This window comes from Micromys minutus (assembly GCF_963924665.1).
Source record: "Micromys minutus genome assembly, chromosome: 16".
Classification (NCBI taxonomy): domain Eukaryota; kingdom Metazoa; phylum Chordata; class Mammalia; order Rodentia; family Muridae; genus Micromys; species Micromys minutus.
This window is the reverse complement of record NC_137985.1, coordinates 20,712,295-20,728,844: the sequence shown is the minus strand read 5'-3', so window position 1 is coordinate 20,728,844 and position 16,550 is coordinate 20,712,295. Positions and strand designations below refer to the sequence as shown.

Genomic DNA, 16,550 nt, shown 5'->3' with positions numbered 1-16,550 from the left:
ACACCAAAAAAAAAAAATTCTTTTTGAGGAGAAAGGGAAAGCATATAGTGAACTAGTAACATGAACACGGGAAATAGCACATGCAAAATGAAACATTTAAAGCTTTCAAACCCCATGGCAGCTTTGAGGAACTCTCTCTTTCTGTGGAATCCTATCACATCTGTGTGAACTGCGAAGCATGCTCGCCGTCTGACCTCGAAAACCAATAATGTGTTCCAAACATTAATTTATCATAAGGCTCGGTAGACAATGTCACTGGTTTTCATGAGTTTAAATATTTGAGAAGCCAAGTGCTGAAAGGTGACATGATCATGACACTGCACAAAAGCACTGCTTGCTTTGAAAGTAAGGCAGTATAGAACAATTCCTCCTAGCCACACAGTAAGAGCTAAACAGTAAATAAAATAGAGCCCTGTTCTTTCAATAAGAGGGCTGAAAATCAGCTGCAGGCTGTCGTCTGTCCGTCTATCTGTCTATCTGTCTGTCCGTCTATCTATCTATCTATCTATCTATCTATCTATCTATCTATCTATCTATCTATCTATCTATCATCTATCTATCTATCTATATATCATCTATCTATCTATATCTATCTATCTATCTATCTATCTATCTATCTATCTATCTATCTATCTATCTATCTATCTAATTTATTTGTGGAGATCAGGTCTCAATATGTAGCCTTGACTGACCTGGCACTCCCTTATGTAGATCCGGATGGCCTCAAATTCACAGAGATCTGTCTGCCTTGGCCTCCTGTGTGCTGGGATTTAAAGCACCCATAAACACATCTGGCTTTGCAAGGTGACTTTTAACTTATAATTTGTCCGTCCAGAGCCCCTACAAATGTGACAATGAACCTGTGTGATTAAGTGGATCCTGGAACTGAGCCCGAGTCTACAAGAATGATGTCACAATCCGAGGAGAGATTAACTCTAAGGGCTCAGGGGTAAATTATAGGTGTAATTATTTAAATAGTCATGCTTACTCTGTCCTAGAAGAATGAACCTGACATTATGCACTTTCATTATAAAAAATATGTCAGTAAAAAGTTATTTTACACGGAAAACAAAATTCTACTTTTTTTCTTTATTGGGGCTTTACAATTTGTATTAATTTCAGAGATCAATACTAATTATCACCAGATACATAAGGTCCAACTGATTAACTTAGAGCTGAAAAAAGATCAATTGAATTAAATTGCCTAAGGTGGCAATGTCAGGACTTATATACAGAATCCATAATTCCTAGCGTGAGATCTCTCAGCCATCTCATAGTCTGAAGATTAGAGAGACATGCACACACACAGGGACATGTACAGGTAGGTATGTGTGTGTTCTGTGGGTGCTCATGAAGGTCATGGGTCAAGGTTGTCTTTTGAGCCAGCATCTCTCACTGGTAGCTGGGGCTTGCTAATTAGGTAGGGCATCCTTTGCCTCCGAGGACTGGTACTGCAAGCATGTGCTACTGCTACTATTACACTAAAACTACTGGTTTTAGCAGATAGTGGAAGTAGAACTCAGGTCTGCCTATCTTTGAGACAGGTGCTTTATTCACTAAATCATCTTCTCAGCTATGCTGTGTCCTGAGTGGCATGGTCCTGGAAATCTGACTGGAGTGACTCTGGAGTGAAGAAATGATAGACACATGCCCAAAGACCTGCGATCGGGTAGGCTGTGCTGGCTCTGATGGAGGACATCTATTATGCAACCAGTGATATAGAGGTCTTATTATGTACAGCATGAGGAGGAGGGGCTAGTGGGAGGTCTCCATGTGGGGGTCGTCTCAGGTTGTACATGTCAGGAAGGAGGAGGCTGCAGCTGATGTCTTCTGTACACGGGCTCTGGGTAAAGATCAATTGTTTACCACATCTGCTTGGGTCAGAGGAAAGTTTCGTCCTTTCTCAGCGCTTTGCCATGTCCGCTGGGTCTGAGGCACACACCTTCTCTCAGGAACTTTCCTGCTCCACACACAGCTCTCAGTCACGGATCCTCATTATACATAAAAAAATGTTCAGGGAAAACACTTAAATAACTCAGATTCTTTTAAAATTTGGTGGTAAGTCTGGAAATATGCTTGTTCCTTACTCAGTTTTGTCAAAGAAAATGGAAGAGATTCAAGCCATGGCTTTCTAAAATGCATGTGCAATCCTTCATTCTCTCCACTAGATGACACATTTTTGTAGGGCTAACCTGCTCAGAGAACAAGCAAACGGAGGAAAAAGTGAGCTCTAGAGCCCAGGAGAAAGCAAACACCAATGGTGATTGTAGAACACACTTAAATATTAAAAAGACCTTGTTCAAAAAGGAAAAACACATTTCAGAGCTATTAGAATATGCTGGTAGTTTTATAAAAGCAGCAACAGTGCATTAGGCATGCAGTATGTGCTGAGAATTCATGAAGCCCTGAGTTCATTCCCCAGCATCTCCTACCCCACTCCACAAGAGTTAAAACAATGGCATGTGTATATTCTGCTTAGGAACTCGTATACGTCATCAGGCTATAAAACATGCATAGAATGATAAACGTCAAATTCATGAATGTGGTACCTGTAAGGATGTTGGGCAGTGGGTCTGAGAGAGGAAACAGACTGCATCTGAATTAGAAATACTTTAAAAGCCTTAAAAGTATCAAGTAGAGAGCTTTAGCAAATATTGACTTAACAAAAATTACATTTTGTTGTTCTTTATGCATTTTAGTGTACTTGGAACCTTCCATAATTTAAATGAGAGTCGAGGTGCTATCGGAGGGACTGACATTGCTACACTGAGATGCACTCCCAGACCTTGGAACTGAATATTTACAAAGATACATTAGACATCCAAGAGCATGCAGACATACTTGGATTCAAGTTTCACTAATTTGTTTATGATACAAATTATAGAATTCAGCGCCATTTATGTTTGTACGGCCCAAATGCAAATGACGTCCTAAGGAATCTAGCCACTGCAAAGACTCCGATTCAAAAAGACAAGTCTCAGAGGCCTCTGAAGACAATGAATCGAGAGGGTGGGTGTGGGTGTGGCCACCCCCTTGCTCCCACACCCTAGCCACACTACATCTTTTCTGGCATTGTAATACTATTGACATATGTAATATCTAGAGAAGTAATTTAGCCGTCCTAAGGCTATCCTATATGGCCAGTGCTCCAGGATTATGTGTGGACTTCTTCTGGGTAAGAGGGTGGTTATGAATTACCTTCTGTCTATGGCCAACATACCAGATTCCTCATTCTACTAGTTTGCAAATATGTCTGTGAGTTGTATGGTATTAAATTATTCCCAGTCCCAGCACTTAGGACCTTATATTACTTACTTCATCTGTTTGATTTCATCTAAACTACATATTATCCAATTTGGAATATTCTCTCTTCTCATTTCCTGAGAAGGTAAACGTGGTATTTAAATCCTAGTTCCTCACTTGGAATTTTCTCACCACTGAATTGTGTTTAGTTCCTCCATTTATAGCTCAAAGAATGGAAAATGAATTCTGCTTTCACTTCTGCATGAATTCCAATTCTTTGCATCTGATTTCTCCATTTATGAGTTTCTCTGAATAGATAGGTAAGACAGTTTGTAGCCAACACTAATATTTGGGACTATTAATGCAGGTATTCATATTTTGGGTTACTTCAAACTGTCACCTCTATGCAATTGCTAGGCTGTCCTTTTAATAATGAACTGATTCAGGGCTAAAGTGTAACTATGATGTTCTTCAAAACTTGCTCAATGTTTCAACACAATGCTCCTATGCTTTGTGAAGGAACACAGAACCCCACTTCTCTAAAAGAACTGCATGTGTGGACTCATGTTTTTTATTTGATCATCAGACTCTGAAAATGATAGCTATTGAAATAAGTTTGCAAAATGGATGCAATAGAACTTTCTTTCCTTTGGAACAGGAAGTGTCCCGCTATCAAGAATGAAAGAAAACATGGCACATAGGGAGACGTGTTTCTCAAGAGGATGTCTGACAGGAAGGCACTGAGTCATTAAGAGTCTTTGAGATGCCTGGAAGCAGCTCAGCAGTAAAGAACGCTTGTTCTTGCAGAGGATCTGGGTTTGATTCCCAGCACACATAAGGAGGCTCACCACGGTCTCTAACTCCGGCTCTAGATCTCTAGGAGATCTGACGTTTTCATATGACCTCCCTGGACTCCAGACATGCCCATGATACACAGACAGGTGAGCAATACACGCATACGTATGAAAATAAAAAATTAAAAGTATAAAGAATTCTGTAAATAAAAATTTGCTCTCCATCTCTGGAAACTTCCATCAGAGCGAGTGAAGTAACGCAATGGCGACACCCAGTGGCTGGTGTGGTTAATGCAGCAACAACACATTTCACCATGGAAGTTTCCTGTTTTCTGTATGTACATTTCCTCTTGAAAATAGACATTAAAGATACCCACGAAGAAATAGAATGACATAATAAACAATAAATCTATGGCTTTAATGTCATTAAAAACTGAGGCTTGACCTACATATGGAAAAAATATTTTGTATATGCTTTATATACTTCCGGCTTAGTGTTTTTATGGGATCACTGTGTATGTTTGTTTTGACTAATTCTGATTGCGACTTTAAAAATTTTTTTCTTACAATTTTACTTTAAAAACATATACATGTAGAGGTTTTAAAAGCATTTTGGCATAGGGAAATATTTTTAAACATGAATTTAGATTCATTATATTTTATTTTTAATTGTAATTTGGGGAAGAATTATTTAAAGAAATTGGTATTTGGAACTTGAAATTAAAACAAAATTTAAGAGGAAGAGGTGACTTGGGTAGTAAAGTGATTGCCACCCAGTATGAGGTCCTGGGCCTGATCCGTAAGACCCACACGAAAAGCCATTGGGGTAGTAACTCTTAAAATCCCTGTGCTGGGAGGTGGCCTAGCCTAATTGGCAAGCCATATATCCCAATCTCTCTCTTTTTCTTAATTAGGTGTCTTCAGAGATGGCTCAGTGTATAAAAGCACTTGTTGCTCTTGGAGAGGACCAGACCTGGGTTAAGTTCCCAGAACCAAAAGAATGGCTTGAAACCACCTGTGATTCTAGTTCCAGGAGTTTGGTCAACACCTATGACTTCTGCACATATCAAACATGCATGTGGTTTGTGCAGGCACGAAGACATGCACACACACACACACACACACACACACACACACACACACACACATACACATAAAACATTCATAGATATAACTTTTTAAAAATAAAACTAATCAAAATATCCCTGTAAGGTGAATGGCCCTGAGAAATGATACCTGAACTTAACCTCTGAACTGCACCTGCATGTACCTGTATACACATGCACACATATTCCCATACATATATAGACAAAAGATACTTAAAACTTGAAAATGCCTTTGTAAACTCCACTGAAATTGTCCACATATAAATTGCATTAATATATCAAAATGTAAAGACTGAAAAAATTGCTTTTGTAAAGTATGTTTATTTGTAAAGTATATTGTAGCGGTGAATATTTAATCAGCTTTAGGCTCCTGGCAGGCACACACGATTCCTCTGCACACTTCCAAGAGCTCTGGATTCTCAAATGAAAGGCACACACACACACACACACACACACACACACACACACACACACACACACACAGGCCAGCTAATTTTGATTAGCTGCTACTCCAGACACAATCGGGAGAATGGATCATTTCCTGAATTCTTCCATGTCCGTGGGCCTTTAAGTCATTCTCCTTGCTCCTTCATCTTCCCTGCCTTCTCTCTCAGTCCCCTGGCCACATAATCCAAAAGTCCTGCCTCTGTCTATCCGCCCGGGCATTGGCTGTATGGCAATTTTTTATTACCAATCAAGGCCAGCAAGGACCCCCAACATCTGGAAGCAAGGCTTTTGGGAGGGAGACAAATTAAGACAAAGCATCAGGACCATTTCCCAACAGTACGTTTTACTTTAAGAAGGAAAAGAGGGGGAGTGAGATGGTTCAGTGGTCAAAGCTCTTGATGTGCAAGTCTCATACCTAGACTTCATATCCAGATCTCAGTGGAGTGAGAGCTAACTTCTGAGGGCTGTTCTCTGACCCCAACACTTGAGCTCACACATACTAAAAAGCTGTACCTTAGTGAAGGGATAAATGGGCTTAGTTCATGAAATAGCTTTTATCCTAACAAAAGTTATGCAAGTTCATTTAGAAGAATAACAAAACACTGAAAAAGCAATATGTCCACTTATTCCTATCTTGATAACACAGACATGTGTACACACACACACACAGACAGACACACAGACAGACAGACAGACACACACACACGTATTCACATGCATTTCCTCATACAGGGATGATTTTCTAGGAAAAGAGGATCTGATTGAACAAATGCTAGAGGTTTATCCCAGTGGGCCGTTTCCTAGGCTTGTTCTCAGTTTCTGGAAGAGGCCCTACTGGGTGCATCAGAGCAACCAGCAGTGTGCTCAGACGTGAATGTGGGACACTCTCCTTTCCTTTCCACACCCTGGTAATGAAGTGAAGGGGCTTTCCCCTGCCCCATGATGTGCCATACCACGACAGGCCCGGAGCAATGAACAATAGTCATAGACCCGAGTATGAGCCCCATTAAACCTTTCTCCTCTCATAACCTTATACAATATTTGGTTATAATGTAAATTAAAAACAGGTTTTGAAGTGTTTTTCTCCTTACATTATGAACAAGCTCTTAGTATACATTTGTCTACACATAAGTAAAAAAAAGTATACATTTCCTCTGTATTGATATGTTTTATTTAATCAATTAAAGAGCTGTAGTATTTGAGATTGAACTCAGGACCTCCTGCAGACTAAGCAAACACTCTCACTCTTACATTTTCAGTACTTTCTCCGTTTTTCTTTTATTCAGAAACAAAAAATCTTACTATATAGCCCATGCTGGCCTTGAACTTATGATCTTTCTGCCTCAGCCCTTCAAGTGACTGGAGTTCTAGTGTCAAATACTGCCATTGTAACCAGTGTTCTAAATTAATTCATTGTTTACACACCTTTCAAACTTCAGATTTAAAGTGAATATTATATACAGATTTAAAGTTTCAAAATTATGAAATATAACAAAGTATAAATACACGTGTATGTGCATGTGTGTGTATATGTGTGCGCACGAACGTGTGCACACACACGCAGAGGTGAAAGCAGAACTTTGTGCACGGGAGGAAAGCAGTTACTAAGCTATTGCCCCAGCTCTACATACTTACAGTAATACACAATCTGGGTGTGACGACTCATCCCTGTAATCTCATCAGTGGAGAGGCTGAGGCAGGAAGACCACCATGAGTTAGACACTAGCTTCAGAGTGACAGCATCTCTCAAAACCAACAATAAAAACAATAGAAAAACTCTACATACCACAGACGTTGTGAAATGGCGCATCATGACACACTCATCCTTCCTGGATTATAATCTTCTTTTGAATATGAGCTGCATTATCCAACTACTGTCCAAAAGCATAGTGTTCATTTGTATTCCTGTACAGACTGTATCAGGTGTTCTGTTTATATAATGACCCACAAAGTAACTATGGTTTGTAATGAGAATGTGGGTTTCTTTAGAAACTCAGAAATGTTATATGAACATGTTTTAATTCTGGTGTGGGATATGGGGCTGCTTCAGACTGCCCATGGCAGCAGACTATGACTTCTCGTGCTCTGGCAAGGGCATGATTTTGCCAGTGGAAGATAATTGCTAGAGTCCTGAGAGGGTGAGGAGGCCGCTGCCCTTGCTGCTCCTGCTGCTCTTGCTGCAGTTAGTCAGGTGGTTGTGAGCAAAGAGAAGAAATTGGATATCCTGATGACTTAGATTTCCCCAAAGGAACTTGACACCCCTAAACCATCAGGAAGTCATCCACTAAGTTTGACTCCCCACTTCCCCTTTCTTTTCCTCTGACCTAGTGTTGGGGGGTCAGAAAGGACTGGGTGTAGAAGGGTGGTTGGTAAAACAAAACAAGAATGAAGAAAGTAGCCAAAAATATGCTTACAATGGTTTATTGTGCTCAGTAGAAAAAAGGTAGATTAAATTTTATCAAATGCCACACTGACATCTAAAATTGTGTCTTTATTCCTACAATGTAACTGTCCGCATTATCCATCGGGCTGTGCAGCATTATGATATTCAGCAGCAGAAGGCACCTGTTGGCATACACTGACCTGTAATGGAAGATCCACTAGCCCAGGAGGGCTGAGGCAAATGGGTCAGACCCAGTGACAGCATTTGCATCTCAGCACGGGAATGGGATCCAGTTCACACTGTTTAACCAGCTTCTCATCTTCTCCTGAACTGCTCAGTTCCCAGTATCACCTACTGAACCTGGTGAGGGCTTAATGGAAAATGTGTCCTCCTGTCAGGAAGAAGTTTTTATTGGTACGGGACACTGATTTCAAAACAATGTAAGCTGTAGAACTATGGCATATGCATGTGTGCATATGTGTAAGAATTTACAAATATAGTTTACATGCTTTTCATATGTACGAGAGTTCTGCTTGCATGACAGTGCCCATGGAGTTCAAAAGAAGATGCCAGATTCCTTGGAGCTGTTTCTACACCTAACATAGACCCTGGAAACTGAATCTAGGCTGTCTACAAGAGCAGCAACTGTTCTTAATCACTAAGCCATCTCTCCAGACTCTACAAGAACACTTTTAGGTTAAAAATTTCTAAAATTCTGTATGGACAATTATTACTTTAAAAACTCTCTATGTACATGAATTACATATAGGTAAGTACATATTATACCAACTAGAAAACATGAAGAGGTCTCTTTGGCCTCGCTGGTAGAAGCAAGATGACGAAAGGAATGCCATCCTTTGGAAAGTGTTGCAATAAGATGCACACGCTGTGCCACTGCTGTGGCTCTAAGGCCTACCACCTTCAGAAGTCGACCAGTGGCAAATGTGACTACCCTGCCACGCGCAAGAGAAAGTAAGTATAACTGGAGTGCCAAGGCTAAGAGACGAAACACTACCAGGACAGGCCGCATGAGGCACCTAAAGATTGTCTACCGCAGATTCAGACATGGATTCCATGAAGGAACAATACCTAAACCCAAGAGGCCAGCTGTTGCAGCCTCCAGTTCATCTTGAGGATTCCAATCAGTCATAAAATAAATGTTCTGGTTTCAAAAAGAAAAAGAAAAACATGAAGAAATAAGAGTTGCTGCCTTAGATTGATGAGATTAAATATTAGATAAAATATTTATAAAGTTACAAGTTTTCAAGTCAAAGTAAATCATAGCCGACACAAAAACACTTAAAGATGACTTCTGTTGATTAGTCAACCTAAGAAGTACTCCAGAATAAAGATTTCTAAACAACAAAATTTAAAGATTTATATGTATATAGGTGTGCCCACAGGTACGCAAGCCATGTGTGTGGGGGGTGCCCATGGAGGTCAGAGGGTGTTAGATTCCCTTCTAATACTGTTGTGTGCCACCATATTGGTGCTATATTAGGTGCTGGTCCTCTGGAAGAGCAGGAAGTATTCTAAATGGCTGAGCTACTTTTCTGCCCTGTAAAGGAATTTTTCAGTGACTTGGAGAAACAATAAATTTATAGAATAATAAATCTAAAATTTATACAATAAATCTAAAGAAGTGGTATGGATTAGAGAATACCACCTCATATGAACTGGCTTTGACTTTCTGTAAACTGACCTACTGCTATAGGTTCTTTGCCATCCTTATAAATGTATGTGGTTTATAAAAAGGGTGCCTCAAGATTTCTACTTCCTTGAAATGTATTATGTAATGAGCTGCAATTTGCTGTAGAAATGAATAAAAAATGGCTGTGGTAAAGAATGACTTTCATAGACAATAATGTTTTGTTACATATGTAAAGTAACTGTTACCAGATTAAAGTTCTGTTTGCCAGGGAAGCTGCAGGAAGATGGTTCTGTTAAGGCCAATCCTTAAGTGACAACATGCATAAGAGATAAGGATTGGGTAGAAAGCTGAATCTTGTGGCTCTTTTCTTCTTGTTCATCAGAGGCCCAAGACTCCTAGTAGATTCTAAAAAGCAGCATGTTAACACCATGCTTTAGAACTTTGTTCATGTGGCAATTTTGTGGTCTTTCTGCTTAATTGTGTGTTCTAATCTCAGCATGGCCAAGATCTTCCCATACTATTGTTAATCATCACATAGGACAAAGGATATATAGTGGCTGTGCAAAAGCTCTAAATGAGGTCAGAACGATGTAAAAGAGAAACAAATGGTTAACATAAAATTGTAAGCCTTGTCTTAGGATTTCTATTGTTATGAAGCAATATCATGACCAAGGCAACTCTTATAAAGGAAAACATTTAATTGGGACTAGCTTACAGTTCAGAGGGTTAGTCCATTATCATCATGGAGGGAAGCATGGCAGCATGAAGGCAGACATGGTGTTGGAGAAGGAGCTGAGAGTTCTATATCACAATCTGCAGACAGCAAGAGAATGCCACTCTGGGTGTGGCTTGAGCATCTAAGACCTCAAAGTCTTCCCCCAATGACACACTTCCTCTAACAAGGCCACACCTCCTAATAGTGCTGCTTCCTGTAGGCCTATGGAGGAATTTATATTCAAAGCACCACAAGGCTTTTTGTAGCAAGTGTTCTCTTAATTACTATGTGGTTGGTCCTAAGTAAAATAACCATTTCTCTACAGCTCATGTAAAATAGGTATCACTTAATTAACAACATTTATTGCTATCAGGCAAAAAGAATTATGTGGGAGCACTGGGAAAGAAGTTTAAAATGCATTTAACTAAAGCCTAGCATGGAACAGGCATATTAGTGAACTATCATACAGTTAATGCAAAATTCTGTTTTATGTGGAAGCAGGCAAGCCTCTCAGGATGCAGTAAGGGCATTCGGGGCTTACTGGAAGACACTCAGAGACTATCCTGTAATAATACCCAGTACACTCGACATTTGGAAGAGGGGTTCCATAATGTGTTTGTCTTCATTCTACAGTGATCTTGGCTACCCATTCCTGTAACAGAACTGAGCATTTTCCCACTGGACATCAACGTTCTGAAACATAAGTCTCTTTGGGGATAAACTACATTTTTGAAGAATGAATATTGCAAAGGCAATTTTCAGGAAGGTGGCCCAGCATCTTCTAATGCCTGGAATTCAACGAGTTTTCACTAACTTGAATTTTTAAAGGTTTTGTAGTTTACAAATCCTAGGGAGTCATGAAAAGCAACACACAAAAGAGACCAAGAAAGTGAATTATGTGAACTCAGCTGAGGTTGTTCTCTGAAAATTTTGGCATTTCCTCTTGATTAGTTATGTAAATATTTAAAAAAGTAGTTCGTATAGCTTTAGAGATGTCTTTAAGATGAGGTACAAAAGCATAAAGAATTTGTCTGGATTACTAAACACAGTACTTGTAGCATGCAGTACTTGCTACTGACCTGCCATTTCCTTCTCTTCACCTCTGTCAGTCACATTAATCAATATTTTCTGATTCCACATCTGGCCTTACAATTTGGTTTTGTTTAGAAACAGTGTCTTGCTATGTAACCCTGGGCTGGACTAGAAGTCAGGATATATACCAGGCTGCCTTTGAACTTTTGCTGAGCCTTCTGTCTCTGCCTCTTGAGTACAAGATTTGTGGCATCATGCCTGACCTAGTGTCAGATTTTAAAATCGTTTAGTTAGGAAAGCAACACCAACATAAAGACATTGCAGAGGATATTACAAGTGAAATGAAGCAGTTTCAGAGCACGTGAAGAAAAGGATGAGGCTGTCATCCAGAATGGCAGTGGGGCTGCTAACGGCCCAGGCCTGAGGATGAGTTTGCGTGCTAGCCAAAGCTGCACAGTGAGACCCTGCTCCTACAAGAGAAAATGACCCAGTGCAATAACAGGAATCAGCAGGCATAAAACAGACACCCATCCTAGTTCCTGTGTCTTACTGAGTCTATTTCCTGACAGGACAAACTCTCTGGGTTGGAAGAAAGACACTGTATAGATGTTAACTGAAAACTTGGGAGAAATTGTGGAACAGCATATAATCACGTTTTTCCTTAGTTAATTCTGCTCTTGGCTGGTAATGCAGAAGGGCCTGGGCACCTCCCTTACTCTACTTTGTTTTATAGTCACTGGGTGCTTGCCTCATTTTTTTCCCTTAGTAGACTTTAAAGTTCTGGAAAGGAAGTGGACTGAGGTCTTTCCTTACATTCTTTGTAACAGTAAAGTTGATTAGAGTCCACACACCTGTCTGTCTCATTCAAAGTTCATACTTTATATTGTGAAAGAGATCCTTTCCTTTGCTTTTGAAATTCTCATCTTTTAACATTGCTGTCTCCCAACTTCCGCCATAATCAGGAGGGTCATCTCAATTCCAGCCCCTTATAGTTTACCTGGTCTAGAGAGGAGAGCACATTCAGCGCTTTCCCAGGGGGTGGGTACTCTCACCAATACCCTCCTTGCTCTTGTAAGAGGAAATCCCTTAAACCTGCAGCTGAGACACATACAGCTCAACACCATTTCCTTTAGCCCTGCTATGAAGGAAAGCTGTTATAAATGTGGGCTACCGCTGAGTTCCAGTTCAGTCAATCAGTGGGAAAGCCACTTTTGCTAGCAGAAAAATCCTAAAGGATTAGAGTGACTTGGAGTTTCAAGACTGGTAGTTTTACATGGCTACAAGCAGGTGTCTGTAACAGTCGAAACCTAATTTTCACACCCCAAATTGGATATGAGTATGCACCCAATTAGTGAGCCAGCAATTCTTAAAACTTTGAAACTAAGGGTGGTAGCTTTTATTCCTGGTACTGTGGAGGCCAGAGTAGGGGGACTCCTTGAATTCAAGGTTTTGAGAGCAGCTCAGGCATCACAGCAAACCATACACAGACCAAAAGTAAAATCTGTGTTAGGTTTTCAATAGTACCTCTCACCCCGTCTCTGCGAGAACTCAGACATTCCTTGTTAGCTGTAATGGAAGTGTTCTGGCTGTGGCTGGTGCTGGAGCTTATTTTCTTCCTGGTGCTGTTCGAGAGCACAAGAGTCTATCTCATGTCATCTTACAGTCATAATGGCGGTGGTGGTCACGTGCATCAGCCAGCCACGTGACTGCCTGCTTTGTCTTCTCACCAACACACCCAGAAGAAACTCTGATTGTAACACCCTATGCCATAGAGCTCTAGTCCTACATCCTACTGGGGAAAGGCTCAGGGAAAGGACATGACCAGTCCTGAAAATTAAATTCCCTATTAGCCCAGGTTAAATAAAAAAGGACCAATCATACATGCAAACACACTCAGGACTCTTTTTATAGATAAGTGGATATATGTCCACCCAAATACAGACCTGTAGACCATTCAGAGTTTTATGCATCATGCATGCCTATCTCTAGAGGTAGACTGACAACTACCTCCCTGCTGCTGGTTAGGCTGGTAGCTCTTCTTCAGGTTTATTTAAATTTAATGTCATAGTCTTAATTTTATCTGAATGTTGTTCAGCAACGAAGATAACAGACACTGGAGAATCGGTCAGTTATTCTAAGTGTAGGGCTAGGAAATCAACAGAAGCTCTGCAGGCCTGTCAGCAGAAGGGTGAGCAGTTGTGAGCCACGGGATTTGTTCTTGGACAGTCGTACACAGAAGGGGAAGATCTGTTGTGATCTGCTGTGCTATAGTTAAATATATTATGACAGCTTGTCTGGGATGAGACCGGCACGCCCTGCTTCCTGGTTCTCACGTCCCTAAAGAGTCCTCTTCCCACATCAGGGCTGGGCAATGTGACCGAAGGATTTCCAGGGTTGTCACAACAGGCATTATGGCTTCTCTAGTGTAACAGGCATTATGGCTTCTGTAGTGGTCCCTTGGGCATCGTCTTCTGGGGAAACCCAGCTGCATGTGTGGGACACTCAATGATTCCTGCAAAGGGGCTGAACAGAGAGAACTTAGACACTAACCAATAATGTTTCAACTCAACAGCCATATGAGTCAGGTCCTCCATTGCTTGCTGAGTTTGCAGATGACTGAGTGTTAGCTCATTACAAGTCTCAAACCAGAACCACAAATAGCTCCCCAATTCTAACCCACAATGTTTGGCGGCCTTTTGTTTTATAATTAGTACGTACTTATAGAGCAATAATCTCTGAGAATGGAATCTGCACCCCCTACTCCCCACATCGTAAATGTGAAAAGAATGTAAAAAGAATAAATGTATTTTTGTTCTGAGGACGTTGTTCAGTTGCAGAATTCTTACCCAGCATGCACGTGGACTGGCATTCAATCTGTAGCACTGATTAAAAAGCAAGAATAAAGATATTTTGAATGAATGAAAGGGAAGAGTAGGCCTAACAATGAATGCTCAAACTGCAGACTTTAACTCATTTTTCAACAGTTGTGGTTGTACAACTGATCATGTTTGGATTCTTTTTCTCTGCAAATGTTTCCTAGCTCTTCAGAAATATGGAAAGAGTGATTGTGGTATTTGAAATGCTTATCTACCTGCTTCTCACGTTTCTGAAAAGCTTTTCTGTTTTCTTTTTTTAATTTTTTTTTGAGATGGTGTCTTAGGGTTTCCACTGATGTGAAGAGACACCATGACTAAAGCAACTTCTTATAAAGGACAATATTTAATAGGGGCTGGCTTACAGGTTCAGTCCATTATCATTTTGGCAGGAAGCATGGCAGTATCCAGATAGACACGGTGCTGGAGGAGCCAAGAGCCCCATATCTTAATTGAAAGGAAGCCAAGAACAGATTGTCGCCAGGCAACTAGGGAGAGCCTACCCAAACAGTGACACAGTTCCACCAACAAAGTCAACTTACTCCAACAAGGCCACACCTCCTAACGGTGCCAATTCCCTGAGCCAAGTGTATTCACCACCACACATGGTATCTTGTTAAGTTGCCAGACTGGTTTTGGACTCTTGAGCTCTACAGATCCTGTTTCAGTCTCAGCTTCATAGTTGGGACTACGGGTGTTTGCCACTGGGATATCTCTTTTCCATCTTCTAAAAGACAGACTTCCGGATCAGTCATGCTGTGAGCAGACACCATGACCAAGGCAAATCTTATATATAACATTTAATCGGAGCTGGCTTACAGTTTCAGAGGTTCAGTCCACTATCATCAAGGAGGGAGCATGGCAGCATCCAGGCAGGCAGGGCATGGAAGAGCTGAGAGTTCTACATCTTCAACTGAAGGAAACCAGAAACAGACTGGACATCCTCAGGCAGCTAGGAGGAGGGTCTCCAAGCCCCCCTTCCCAGTGACACACTTCCCCCACCTTATAATAGTGCCACTCCTTGGGCCAAGCATACACAAACCGTCATAGATGGTTTACAATCAAACATCCAAGACCAATTAAATTTTTAAAAATAGTCAGGAATAAGCTAATTTTCATAGGCTTCCAGTACTACAGGCGTTCAGTTCTTGAAAACTGTACTACACTTGTTTAGTATTTTGTGGCATGGCATCATAAAAAAAGTCAATGGTGATGAAAGAAAATGGAAGAATCAGAAGCCAGATGGCCAGTGTCATCATCTTTCAAATCTGCAACTACAAAATGATACGACAGAAGCTTTTTATCCCAAGATGGTAACAAACGAACCAGCCAAACTACCAACCTACAAGCATATACCAACAGCATCCTGAAAGAACTTTAGGTTTGTAGAAATGTACTGGCTGGTTTTATGTCAACTTGACACAAGCTGGAGTTATCACAGAGAAAGGAGCCTCAGTTGAGGAAATGCCTCCATGCAATCCAGCTGTAAGGCATTTTCTCAACTAGTGATGGGGGGGGGGGGGCAGCCCATTGTGGTTCTATAAGAAAGCAGGGTGAGCAAGCCAGGGGAAGCAAGCCAGTAAGTGACATCCCTTCATGGCCTCTGCATCAGCTCCTGCTTCCTGACCTGCTTGAGTTCCATTCCTGACTTCCTCTGGTGATGAACAGTGATACGGAAGTGTAAGCTGAATAAACCTCTTCCTCCCCAATTTGCTTCATGATGCTTTGTGACTAAGACAAGAAAGTACTTCAGATTTCAGATAAAATGCCTAGATTTTGTTGGATTTTTAGAAGCTAGTATCTCACAGAATGAACCAGTATGTGCTTTTCTTTTCTTTTCTTTTTCTTTCTTTTTTTGCTGCCATTCCCCCTGCCTTGCTGATTAAAAGAATCAGAAGTAAGAAAATTCCACAAATACTGGAAATTACTTTTTTGATACTTAAAAATAATTTTCTTGGGGGTGGAGAGATGGCTTAGTGGTTAAAAGTACTGACTGCTCTTCCAGAGGTCTCGAGTTCAAATCCCAGTAACCACATGATGGTTCACAATCTTCTGGTGTGTCTGAAGACAGCTATAGTATACTTCTATATAATAAGTAAATAAATCTTTAAAAAATAATTTTCTTTCTTTCTTTCCTTTTCTTTAAATAAATCATAAATCAACCCGAATCATTAGCTTATTCATACAGAGAAGTTAATGTTGCTGAAGAAGATTCATCAACAATCATAAATTTTTCATTATGTTAACACTGTACTCTTCAAGAAAGCAATGGGGACAATAATAAAGCTAAAGCCCCCAAACCAAAT

The 16,550-nt window shown here is 40.5% G+C and overlaps 1 pseudogene across 1 annotated transcript; it reads left to right on the top strand.

The window, feature by feature from the left end:
- Window positions 1–8,808: 8,808 nt before the first annotated feature.
- Window positions 8,809–9,106, top strand: LOC308430754 (large ribosomal subunit protein eL37-like; annotated as a pseudogene). Its single transcript has one exon. The product of its transcript is annotated as a large ribosomal subunit protein eL37-like (transcript).
- Window positions 9,107–16,550: the final 7,444 nt, after the last annotated feature.